We start from the raw sequence: 12,449 nt of genomic DNA on the forward strand, positions 1-12,449 counted from the left end.
GTAGGGTTGTTGGAAGAATAAATATGTCATTGACAGAAATGGCAGTCGCATGTTTCTGAACGTGAATTTACCGAGCCAGAACCTTTTAGGGTCAGGATTCGACAGTTCGATGGAATATGTTAGCAACAAATCGTAAATATAAATAAATAAATGTACGTATTTATAATTGTTTACAGTAATATTCTATTATAAGCATTAGTTATTTTATTTTTACTAAAATTCGGCTCTTAGACACATACAGCTATACGTATACAGTGAATAATAAGTACAATGTACTTAATGATCTAGTAGTATCAGACTTATCTATAGCTTAAAAAAAGATGGTGATTACATTCAGCACTACAACACTGGGTCATATATTGAAAAAGTCATCAAGGACGATTTGTCCTACATATTTGGGTTTTTTATATATCTTGATGAATAATTTTGTAACACTGAATCAATGGTGTCTATACGGGTATATCACAAGTTTAACCCTAAATGTAGTCACTATGACAACATTGTTGATATTTACTACAAGTAACAATATTGAAATAATTGCAAACCGAGTACAACTAGCTGTAGATGAAATCGCAAAGTGAACTAACTAATGGCGAATACGATTGAACGCTAGGAAGTTTACATATGCGGATTTCACATAGAACAAAGTAAAAATCTTCAGGTAATACTTACAAATAGAAAGAGCATATTAAAAAGAAACCGCTAGAACTTTGTATCAGACCCAAAAAATGTTGGTTGCTTGGATGACTATTCGACTTTCGAACTACACAATAAAGTGTTATTGTATAAGGAAATGTTTAAGGCCGCGTAGACCTAAGGTGTGTAAGAAGAAGTAGAAATGCCTTGTTTTACTTTTGAGTCGAATTCAAGACAGTACAATATTTTGACGTATATATATACTGATATTAACTTATTCTAATATAGATATAGAGACTTGATCCTTCATATAAAATACATTTTGCCAATTTTTAGAACACCCCAAAACATTTAAAAAGGACCTTCAAAAATTATTTCTACACTTAAATATTTTCGAGACAACTTTAACAATAACAAGAACACAATTTAATAGATTAATTAGCTCACTTGGATTTGTTATGAAATATATTTTGAATAATAAGTACAGTCTTAACAAGTTCTTTACTAAAAATGCCTTGTTTTTTGATAGACCAACTCAAGAAAATACAATATTTTAACGGATGTATGTGCAGTAATATTACATTATTATTAACATTCTAATCTCGATAAACTTGATCCTTCATATAAAATACATTTTACCAATTTTTAGAACACCTTAAATCATTTACAAAGGACCCTCAAAAATTATCTGTACACCAAAACATTTTTTAGAGAACTAGAACAATAACAAGAACGCACATATTTTTAAATTTATATAGGACATCAATTTAATAGATTAATTAGCTTACTCGGATTTGTTATGAAATGTATTTTAAATAATAAGTACAATTTTAACAAGTTTTTTTGGTGGAAATGCCTTATTTTTTGATAGACAATACAATATTTCAACGGATATATCTGCTGTAATATTAATACATTCTAATCTCGACTGAAATATATAAACTTGATAACAACATTAATTAATATTGTAGAAATAAAATAATTTAATTAGGCCAAAAACCCAATCACCTTGAACCAATTCTGCTCGATTAACAAGAAATTATTTTCTCTGTTTACAGAAAGTTATTTTGTTTTGAGACACAGTAAAAAAATTATAAAATCATTTTTTGTTGTATATTCATATCTATTTACCAATTATATTATAAATTTTATCTGTGATATTAAATTTAAACAAACATTCCTACCATTCATCATGGCACTCAAGAGGTAGCTTTGTAAAATATCAAATTCAACGTTGTTAGCTCACCAGTCAGTTAATTATCCAGTACGATCATGGCAGGTCGATCTAAGTCGTACACAACAGGAAACAGTTACTCAAACTGCAGCAGCATCGAACTAAGTCACATCGGGAAACAGTCCGTATCGAAAAACGTGTCAAATACGAAACGTCGTTCCGAGTCGAATAATGTAGGAGAGCTGTTAGCGCAATAATGGCAAAATTAATTCCGATAAGATAAGGCTGGGACGTCAACTGCTATTCGTAATAAAATTCAAAATAAATCAGCCGATTTGCCGCGTAAACCTACGGGAAAATGTGCTTATTGATTGGGTTATTTAATATTTATGGATACTTCCGATCTAGTGGTGGGGGGGTATATCAGTACGCAGAAGGTATCATTTAGTTGGTTTCATCAGTTCCAATCTTATTTTAATAATTCACCTTTCTTTAACTTTAGTAATTTGTCTCCATAGTTATCTGGTCATTATGGGTTCATGGTCATTGCGAGAGTTTGACTAGAAAAATTGATTTTCCATTTTAGCAAATAATTTGGTCGCTCATCTTTCTTTCATACCTTAGAATATAACGGCCATGGTCGTTATTATCTGTTATTACTCTTCTTCTTCAGTTTTCTTATAACTCACTTTGAGACTTTCAAAATTTGAAAGTTCGCTACAGAAATTTGTCAGGAATTCGTTCGTCTTCCATTCGACAGCATGTCCAAACTATTGTAATATGCGTCTCTAAATGTGAAAAGATCTTCATTTCCAATATGATCACGGGCCGAAACATCCCCTTAAGCAATTGAAGGACCACAACCTTAGAGAAACAGAAAGTGCTGTAGCTTGGCTGATTCAGTTTACTACTTCACCAGTAGATACTACTTTTTCTCCTATTTTACGGATTTCGAATTTTACAATAGGCTTTAGGGTAAATGATATGGCTCGGTGAATGGAGGTAGAATGAAGTGAAATAGTGCTGTTTACATTATGTGACCGTTATTTATTGACTATATAAAAAAATGTGAAAAATACAATTAGATAAAACGGATGGCAGCGGTGTTACCTGGAGACGAGGCTTGTACAGTCGATGGTGGCACGTCTAAATCAAACGATGGTTGAGTACTTAATGAATGGAAATACCCTTCAATAACATCCCAGATAAATGTCTTGGGGTTGCCAGCTATTCGTTATCGGGTTCTACTTGGCGCTGCTGGCACCCCGCCTCTGTTCAACATCTGGGATTATATTTCTGGGACCGTTATTCCACTATGTAAAATACGACATGCCTCAAGGTCGCTACAATACTCCCCTGTCAGAATTTCACATACAATTCTTTTAAGCAAATAAAAATACAAAAATGTATGAAAAAAATCAAATTCAAAATACTGATATAACAAACAAAATGTGCTGTATGAAAAGGGCTTTGAAACATATGATAAATCGAAATGGTTGTGGTTCGTACGGTTGCGATCTGGTACGGCTATTGATATCTTCCGGCCCTACAGATACCGTTGCTTCATCATTGACAATCATTTTGGCACTTGAATGTGGTTCATCGACGACGTTGAAAACAAGCTATTTTTCGGACAGGACTCCCGTAATCGATGCTGTGTATTATACAGTATATCTATTATGCTCTATATACGCTTCAGTGTATGTATTAATGAGTATAATACAATGTACTTGCTAATTACTGTGAATACCAAAAATTAAAACTATACTATGCTGCAACTTGATTAATGGAGAAATATAGACATTAAAATAAAATGTGTAATTACTTTTTCCATACAGAAGATCGCTCATTAAAACGATTTTATACATGCTATGTACGTTCTGGTTATCATAAGAAATACTTATTGTCAACCGAACAGATTATTGCAGAAGCAGAAATAATTGCAGCAGTATATTAGTATTGTATCAGTAATAAACACATAAAAATGGAAATACGTTTAAATAGTTCGAGGAAAATAAGAAGAACGAATTCCCTCCAAGAAAATAATTCTTCTTCGAGGGAAAGGCTCCAATTTCAAAGGTACGTACAAAGTTTTCACATATTTTTTATTTAAAATAATCAGATATTTGTATATAATTTTATTGCTGAGATGATGTGACGGAACGTTGGAAGTCGTTCAGTGCAAAAACCATTTAGTTTGCTTTTTAAGCAGTAACTATAACATATAAGACCTTGTAGAAATATTGTAGACAACTGATTCTATGTTCTGGCACCGATTTCAAAATGATTAGCTGGTGGTAGCTGAAATAATATTATAAATAGATAAATAGGTTTAGATAGGTATTAAGCTAAATTGTGTATATATAGTAGTATATAAAATACGTGTAGTAGATAAGGTTTTTGATAATTTTTATTTAGTTGTTACAAGAGTTATTATGTACATATAGTTTGATAATTTTTTAATTTTTAGTGAGTTCCTTGTTTATTTTTTTGAAGTCGGTTCAATTTTTTTGTTAAAAATATTTTTTAATACAGTTTTGATTAGCTTCAATGCGCTTTATCAATCTCCTTTGACGATTTTTGTAGCCTATTATTGTAGTTATAACCTAGAACAAGATGGAAATTTGACGACTGAATGGCAGAATTATGATGAAAATTATGAGCCCCAAAATGAAATATTTCTAAATTTCTAAATGTATGTCAGTTCAAACCAAAGTCTAATGGCTAATACGGACGTAGCCAAGTTACTTACAACACAATAACGCCCGATAACACAAAATATAGAACTTTCAAATTGGAGATGAATTCGGTGATTTACCGAACACTAGTCCCTATGATCTATTTTAACAACCTTTCATATCGTATGCAGATGATGCAAGAGATTTTAGGAATTTATGCATTTTTATGAATTTTTATGAATATTTTTGATGAAATCTAACAAATTTATTTATACCTTCTACTTCTAATAATATTATTTCTAATTGATTAAATATATATAATATAAATGTAAAATATTAGATATTAGAAACGTTAATAAAAACTAATATATTGCTAAATATATTGATGACAACCTGTATGTGTATATATTATAAGCCCCGGAAGAGTTCGAAAATGTCGTAAAAGAAAATCACCTTGGCCATACTCCAATATAAGAACATTTTATATATTAAACTTTTGCCTTGCATCTGTTACGGTTAGAAATAATTTTGTTGGAGAATTTCTACATATAGGTTCAAATTCAAAAATAACCAAGAAAATATTGTGAAATGGTATTACAAGATGGTTAAAAGTCACCTTCCCGGTGATCGATACATTATATTTTTATCTTTTGGAATTAACACCTATATGTTAATTAATATGTTTGAGATTTTTATACTGTTGTTGACTGCTATAGCTATGCTTTTCATGGATTGAGAAAATATTGATCTATATTGAAATACCGATTTATAATAATTTATTATTTACAGATCTTATGATTATATGATAGACACATATATAAATGGGTAGAATAATTATAATAACATAAATAACCAGTATTTCTTATAAATAATATTTAATATTACAAAAATTACTAATATTATTTAACTGGTAGCTAAACCGATATAAAAAAATGTAAATGGAAAAGCTAAACTTGAAAGTTCACAATGAATTTATTATGTTTCAGATAATTTTTCGTTTATATTTTATTATTTTAGGGGGCTTGTTGTGTAACACTCGTTTCTGCTAGTCATAACACGAGTTTATGTGATCTATTGCATATTTTAACCAAGCCGATTTGTTTTTATTTGAAATGCAAAGGTGTTTTTGAAGTATATAATTTCTCTCTACTTTACGCTTTCTGATCGATCTTATACTTAACAGAAATCAACAAAGATTTTTTATTTTATATCTTTTGATTGATTTATATGTTTTGAGTTGTTTTCCTAAAGCTTTCAGATTTTTGATACTGTAGCTAAAGATCCTCGATAATGAAGTAAGTGTATTTGTTACAGAAACAGTTTTAGGGAAATTTGCTTCCATGATAACATCAATTTGCCCATCTTCTGAATTAAATTGGTCTAGATTCATTTTTATTTAGTATGATATACAAGAAAATACTTATAATATATGAGACATACATACACTAGGGAAAATTTGGATCAATAAAAATTAAAATAGTTTTTATCATTAACCGACTTCAAAAAAGGAGGACGTCCCGCTATATATATTTTTTTAATGTATGTTCGCCAATTTCTCTGAGAATTATAGACCGATTTTCTAAATTCTTTCTTTATTCGAAAGAGTGCACTTCCGAGATGGTCCTATTGGAGCCAAATTAGGATCTGATGAGGCGTAGGGAGAGAAATCGAGGGAAAACCAGAAATTTTAAAGGCACATACAATGTTTTCACATATTTTTTATCTAAAATAATCAGATATTGATGTATAATGTTATTGCCGAACTGATGTAACGAAAAATCGGAAGTAATTCAGTGTAAAAGTCAGTCCGTTTGCTTTTTAATTACTAACCCTATCATATAATATGTTGTAGAAACACTTTAGGCAACTGTTTCTATGGTGCAATTGTTAGAACGTTGAGCTCACACGCGGATATCATGGGTTCGATTCCCAACAGGGCAGCAACTTTTTTTTTCTAGTTTGTTTTTTTATTGGAACATTTGTCAAATCACCTAGGCTAGGAGGCTGAAACCTTCCTTATCTTCAATCATTGTTTATACCTATTTTTCCTCATAAGGGCTGTCTTTTTACTTGGGCTATCCATTGTCATACTTAATAAAATAACTGCGTAATTTATTGAGTAAATATCTAACACTAAAAAGACAAAAATAAAATATTAACTTAAACATTACAACAATAAAAATATAATTTTTTATTATATACACAAAATTAAATTACGAATAAAACAAATCTAATTTGTTACTTGGCACTGACTTCAAACTGATTGGTTTGTACTAGTTAAAATAATATTGTAAATAGATAAATAGGTTTAGGTAGGTATTAAGCTAAATTGTGTGTATAGAGTATAAAATATAAAATACGAGTAGTAGATAGGTTAGATAAGTTTTTTGTTTATTTTTATTTAGTTATTACAACGATTATTATGTACATATTTTAAAATGCTTTTTTTGTGTTAAAAATCTAAGTTTGATTATTTTTTACTTTTTAGTGAGTTCCTTATTTATTTTTTGAAATCGGTTCAATTTTTTTTGTAAAAAATATTTTATTTTAATGATAATATTGTCGCACCTTTACCAAGAACAAGTACCTCTATATATGATCGTCACTGTATGCCATCATAATATTATATAGGGGATTGTCATCTTGTTAAAGATAAACGCCTATTTATTTAATTGAAAGCATATTTGATAATGACTCGATATCATTTCCCTCCAAAAATATTAAAAGTAATGTTTATGACTAGCAAAAACTGCTATTACTCATTTTGCGAAATTGGTTAACGTTATCATACAAACAGTGTTTAGTGATCATTTATGGAGCCATATAATTGTTTCCACATTATTTTATTTATGGTTCATTAGTTTCTAGGGAAATATTGGTACAACAATTAATAAAGTTTGTTTATGTTTGGCGCCTGCATGTATTATTATCATTGAGAACAATTAGTATTATTGGTTATGTATGTCTAAAAACTAAAAGGGCTAAAGTCAACTGGCTATTTATTTGTATTTGTTCAAAATTATTTTAACAAATATTAAAACTATAATTAGTGAATGTATTCCATGGCATTAGTGGATTGATTGAGTGTAAGTCAAGAAAAGTGCTATTTTACCCAATTGAATGGCCACTGTTATAAGCTCTTGCTCACAGCCACTACTGTTTTTTTCAGAACCCATAAAGATGCTGCACACATAAAAAATGGATCAAGTGTAGAAGTGAATCAGCCGAAATTAAGGTCTATTTAATTTATTTAGTCTCCCCTTTCTTCTATAACATTGAATAAAACGGTTTTTTTTCAAATTGTATCTGCTGAATTTGTCACTCGCCATTCCATGATTAGGGGGCGGGGGCTATCGAAATGGGAATGCAAGAAATGTATTTTTTAAGATATTCCTCAGCAAATCGTTTGAAATTTTTATAACATCATTCATTAAAAACTTGGTAATTCAGCTTTAAGACTGTCTAAAAGTCCATGAATTATTTTCTTTAGAGATAACCAACGCGCTGACTCTTTTGCGGTAAGATTTTCATCGAATTCATTGTTTTCTATACGTTTTCTTATTTGTGGACCAACAAAACTGCCTTGTTTAGCGTCAGTTATTTTCGAGAAAATACTTTTAAAAAGTAAAGATTGAATATAGTAGGTATTGGTGTCTCTACTGTCCTACAGTGAAAATAACAATATTTCGTGAAGCCTCTCTGTGGTCCAACCAATATAACAGGGGAATTGAAAAGTTCCCGGCCTGACACATAGATAGCGATATTAAAATTAAATCCATATGTTTTTTAGTTAGCCCTAACCCTCAAAAGATGCGCGTATAAATTTGACAGCTATCGGATCAATAGTTTGTGAATTACAGCATTTTGAGTGAAACAACTTTTGTTATAGTGAAAAAATGGATAAAAAGGAATTTCCTGTGTTGATAAAATATTGCTTTTTGAAGGGAAAAAATACAATTGAGGCCAAGTTTTGGCTTGATGCTGAGTTTCCGGACACTGCCCCAGGAAAATCCACCATCAAGTATTGGTATGCTAAGTTTAGACGTTGTGAAATGAGGTTGTTACCGACGAAAACATTTAAAAAAATCCACAAAATGATTTTGAATAATCGTAAATTGAAATTGAATGAAATAACAGACACTCTAAATATATCAACTGAACGTGTACATTATATTATTCACGAATATTTGGATATGAGAAAGCTCTGTGCAAAGTGGGTACCTGATCTCACTTTTGACCAAAAACAACGACGAGTTGATGACTCGGAGCAGTGTTTGAAGATGATCAAGCGTAATAAACCCGAGTTTATGCATGGATATGTGATAATGGATGAAACATGGCTCCATCATTTCAGTCCTAAGTCCAATCGACAGTTATTCGAGCGGACTGCATATGATGAACCCGCTCCAAAGCGTGGGAAAACGCAACAGTCGGCTGGAAAGTTTATGCCGTCTGTATTTAAGGATGCGCATGGAATAATTTTTATTGACTACCTTGAGAACGGAAGGACCTTCAACAGTGACCATTATATAGGGTTATTGGACCGTTTGTAGAATGAAAACCAAGACACTTCACCAAGACAATGCACCGTGTCACAAGTCAGTGAAAATGATGGCAAAAATCCATGAATTGGGCTTCGAATTGCTTCCTCAACCACCGTATACTCCAGATCTGGCCCCCAGCGACTATTTCCTATTCTCAGATCTCAAAAAAAGCTCGCTGGGAAGAAATTTTCGTCGAATGAAGAGGTGATCTCCGAAACTGAGGCCTATTTTGAAGCAAAGGACAAATCGTACTAGAAAAACGGTAGGGAAAAGTTGGAGGATCGCTATAATGATCAAGTGTATCACCCTTGAAGGGAATTATGTTGAGTAAAAAAAAATTTGCCAAAAAAATGTGTTTTACTATGGTAGGGTGGCGACTTTTCATTTGACCTCTTAGCAACAACGTTTATATCAGTACAAACTTTTCAGTAGTATTCTTTGTATTTGATTACTCTCATTTTGGATTAATACAGCTTTTAAATGTTGTTATGGTTAAAATTTGCTATGTTATTAAAAATTGTAACAAATAGTGTTATTGAATTGAACTAAAATCTATTTTGAGAGCAAAGAGCATAAGTATTTCTGTGTCGTGTTGGAGATATAATCAACTTGTATTTTTATAGGAAACTACACAGATGTAAGAACTGGACATTTTCTGACGTTTATCTGATTTATAATTTTAGGACTGCGATCAGGCATTTTCAGTATGTCAAAAAATGCTGCTGCATCTGTATCTTATCTCGAAATTATCGTCAGACCCTCTCGATCGGAGTCGGGAGCAGAAGGCACTACGCATGTCGAATCCCTGGAAAAGCACGGTCGAGTTTCGTAGAAAATTTTGAGCCGGACCACGCTCCCTACAGGCGAAACGGCCCCCACTTCGAATACGGGGGTTGCTGAAACTGCTTTCCCCGAGTTTCGGCCGTTTGTGAGTAAGTATTGATCAAGTGAAAAAGGCCTAGCCCCGTAGAGGCTTCTCCTCCAAAATTCACAATAAAATAGCTATGATTAATGTTTTACAATATAACTTAATAATTTACTTTAATGAATATTTACAAGTTTATTACAAATTTTTAAAAATAATAGGTTCTAAATAAGACTCAGAAAGTATTTCGAATGACATAGAAATATTGCCAATTTTGCCATTGGTATGTGCCAAATATTCAGACATCGTTGTCTTATGACATATATCTTTAATTATATATAAATTATATGAAAATAAATAATAAATAATGCAAATAAAACTTAGAAATTTGATATTATTTGTGAAACAATTAACAATAACCTAACTGTTAAATTCAGTGTCTTTGATTAGTGTTGAGAACTATCGACTGAAAACGACTATCGACTATTTAGCAATTCGACTAGGGTTTTTCAGTCAACTATTTTCAGTCGTTATTTTCGGTCACACTGATCTGATTACTTTTTAATATCGATTGTTTCGGTGGTGTACTTTCAGTTAATATTTACGGAAATACTAGTTTCATTCGACATGAAAATAATGTGCTGCATTTATTTTTACATAGATTTATATGTAAAATATATGGTTTTATAGGTATTTTGTAGTATGATTGTAAATAACAATATATTGTACATTAATATACCAGTATTTTGAAACTCTATTTTTCAAGAAACTAAAGATTATTTATTAATGTAATAAGGAAAAAACAATAACATTTTGATTGACAAATGGAAAAATAGTTCTGAATGCATTTATGTCACCTTCGCAAGTTTTGGGTTTTGATTAACATTTTCGATTTTCTAAATCTCTTGATGTTTGTACAAGCCTTTTGATTGTTAAAACATTGTTTATTCAAGTTTCAAAATTTTATTGTTTTTAAAAAGGATGCTATGGTTAAATAGTTGGTAAAAATTGATTGAGAAAAAACGATACATATATTTAGTGGTTATTACTCCACTCTCCTTAACAATCAGGTTAAATATATAAAACATAATGTTGGAATGAAATATAAATAAGCTAATAATTACTATTTTCAGTCGTAGTTATTTACAATCGACTAGTTCAACTGTTTTGCGATTTTCGACTGTTTCAGCTATTATCAGTCGATAGTTCCGAACGCTATTTTTGACATATCTCAACAAAAAAATTACTATAGTGTTATTCTATTATTCTGGGTATATATGTGTTAATTGTAGAGCACTTAGAACCGCATTTCCAACATTCATTACAGTTGCTCTTTAATTTAGAAAAAAATACTGCCGAAGCCTATCGAACAATCTTAGAAACCTGTAGCGATAGTGCTCTTTATATCTCAGTTGTTTGTTTTAGTTTCAACGTTTTTAAGCTGGTAGTTCTGATGTAAATGAGAAAGAACGACCTAGAGGACTACAAAAATCGAGTATAATGGAGATAAAATAGCAACCACAAAAATTAACTCAAAATATTCAGGCAAAGAAGAAAGGTCTTCTGTGGTATTTTGTAACTGGCGATCAAAAGTGGATCTGCTACGACAAACGGAAGAAATTTATGGGTTAAATCGTTCTTTCAATACAGTTCGAAATCATCATGTCGTCAGAAAGATGGGAACAAGTTGCAGATAGATGGATAATATTTTGATTAATATATATTCGGAGTAATACGTATTTTTCTCTATAAGTTCTTTTTTAAGTGAAAAAATGACAAGAATTATCATCTGTTATTAATTATTCTGATCAATTTCTAATAATGGATTTATCGAATACATCACAATATTTCTTAATTTAGATTAGATATTATTATAATAATCTTTTTCACATTCTTAATCAACATCTAGTGTTTAGTGGTATAAAATTGATAATAAAGGACCTGCATCATATACGTTGCGTTTTATATCTGCGTATCTCGTTAACAAAAACGAGTTGTTTTTTTTAATGTATGTTGGGCTTAAAAATTTAGGATGGAGATTTACGGCATCAGATAGTGATTCATGAACAATCGCACGTACGATAATGTTATGTTGAATGAAGACTTAATTCGTTATATTTAATTAATTTCGGTGAATAAAATACAGTCATTACATATTTTGCGTTTTACTTTGTTGCTCATAATATTGTCCTAACAATTTATTGTCGTGAGTAATATATGTTATAACATATACTATATTGTTATTTTTCTTATCTTTAAAGATATTAAAGCTTATATCGTCAATAAAATGTGTGAATATTATTTTCCCCTTTTTAAAAGTGATATAATATTTTGAAAAGCTCGAAGCCATATAGTCTGGCCGAATCAGATGATGAGCTTATAATGTGCCACGGATTTACGCCAGAAAAATAATGCCAGTGATGGAATTAGACACATATACAAGACGAGTAGCAGTATTTGCAATTCCTATAAAAACAATTAGTTATTTTTGATTTATATAATGTACCAATTTTGTAATCTCTTTGTACTCGTAAGTATCTTCCTATATACTC

At 30.8% G+C, this 12,449-nt stretch overlaps 2 protein-coding genes across 4 annotated transcripts in view; both read right to left on the reverse strand.

Annotated features, from left to right (window-relative positions):
- LOC143198354 (lysosomal alpha-mannosidase) overlaps positions 1–12,449 on the reverse strand; it is a 134,733-nt gene that overhangs the window by 52,234 nt on the left and 70,050 nt on the right. The gene's annotated exons all lie outside the window — the stretch shown is intronic.
- The window catches only part of LOC143198356 (uncharacterized), a 29,229-nt gene that overhangs the window by 3,013 nt on the left and 13,767 nt on the right, over positions 1–12,449 (reverse strand). The window contains exon 1 of one of the 3 annotated variants that reach the window (XM_076407521.1): positions 1,883–2,023. The exons of 1 other annotated variant lie outside the window; for it this stretch is intronic. The gene's annotated coding sequence lies outside the window, so the exon portion shown is untranslated. Of the gene's footprint in view, positions 1–1,820; positions 1,840–1,882; positions 2,024–12,449 lie in introns of those variants that run through there. One more of the 3 variants, XM_076407523.1, reaches the window with a different exon arrangement.

Source organism: Rhynchophorus ferrugineus, unplaced genomic scaffold (assembly GCF_030347505.1).
Source record: "Rhynchophorus ferrugineus isolate W39M unplaced genomic scaffold, kcgeb_rfMv2 rfM6, whole genome shotgun sequence".
Classification (NCBI taxonomy): Eukaryota; Metazoa; Arthropoda; class Insecta; order Coleoptera; family Curculionidae; genus Rhynchophorus; species Rhynchophorus ferrugineus.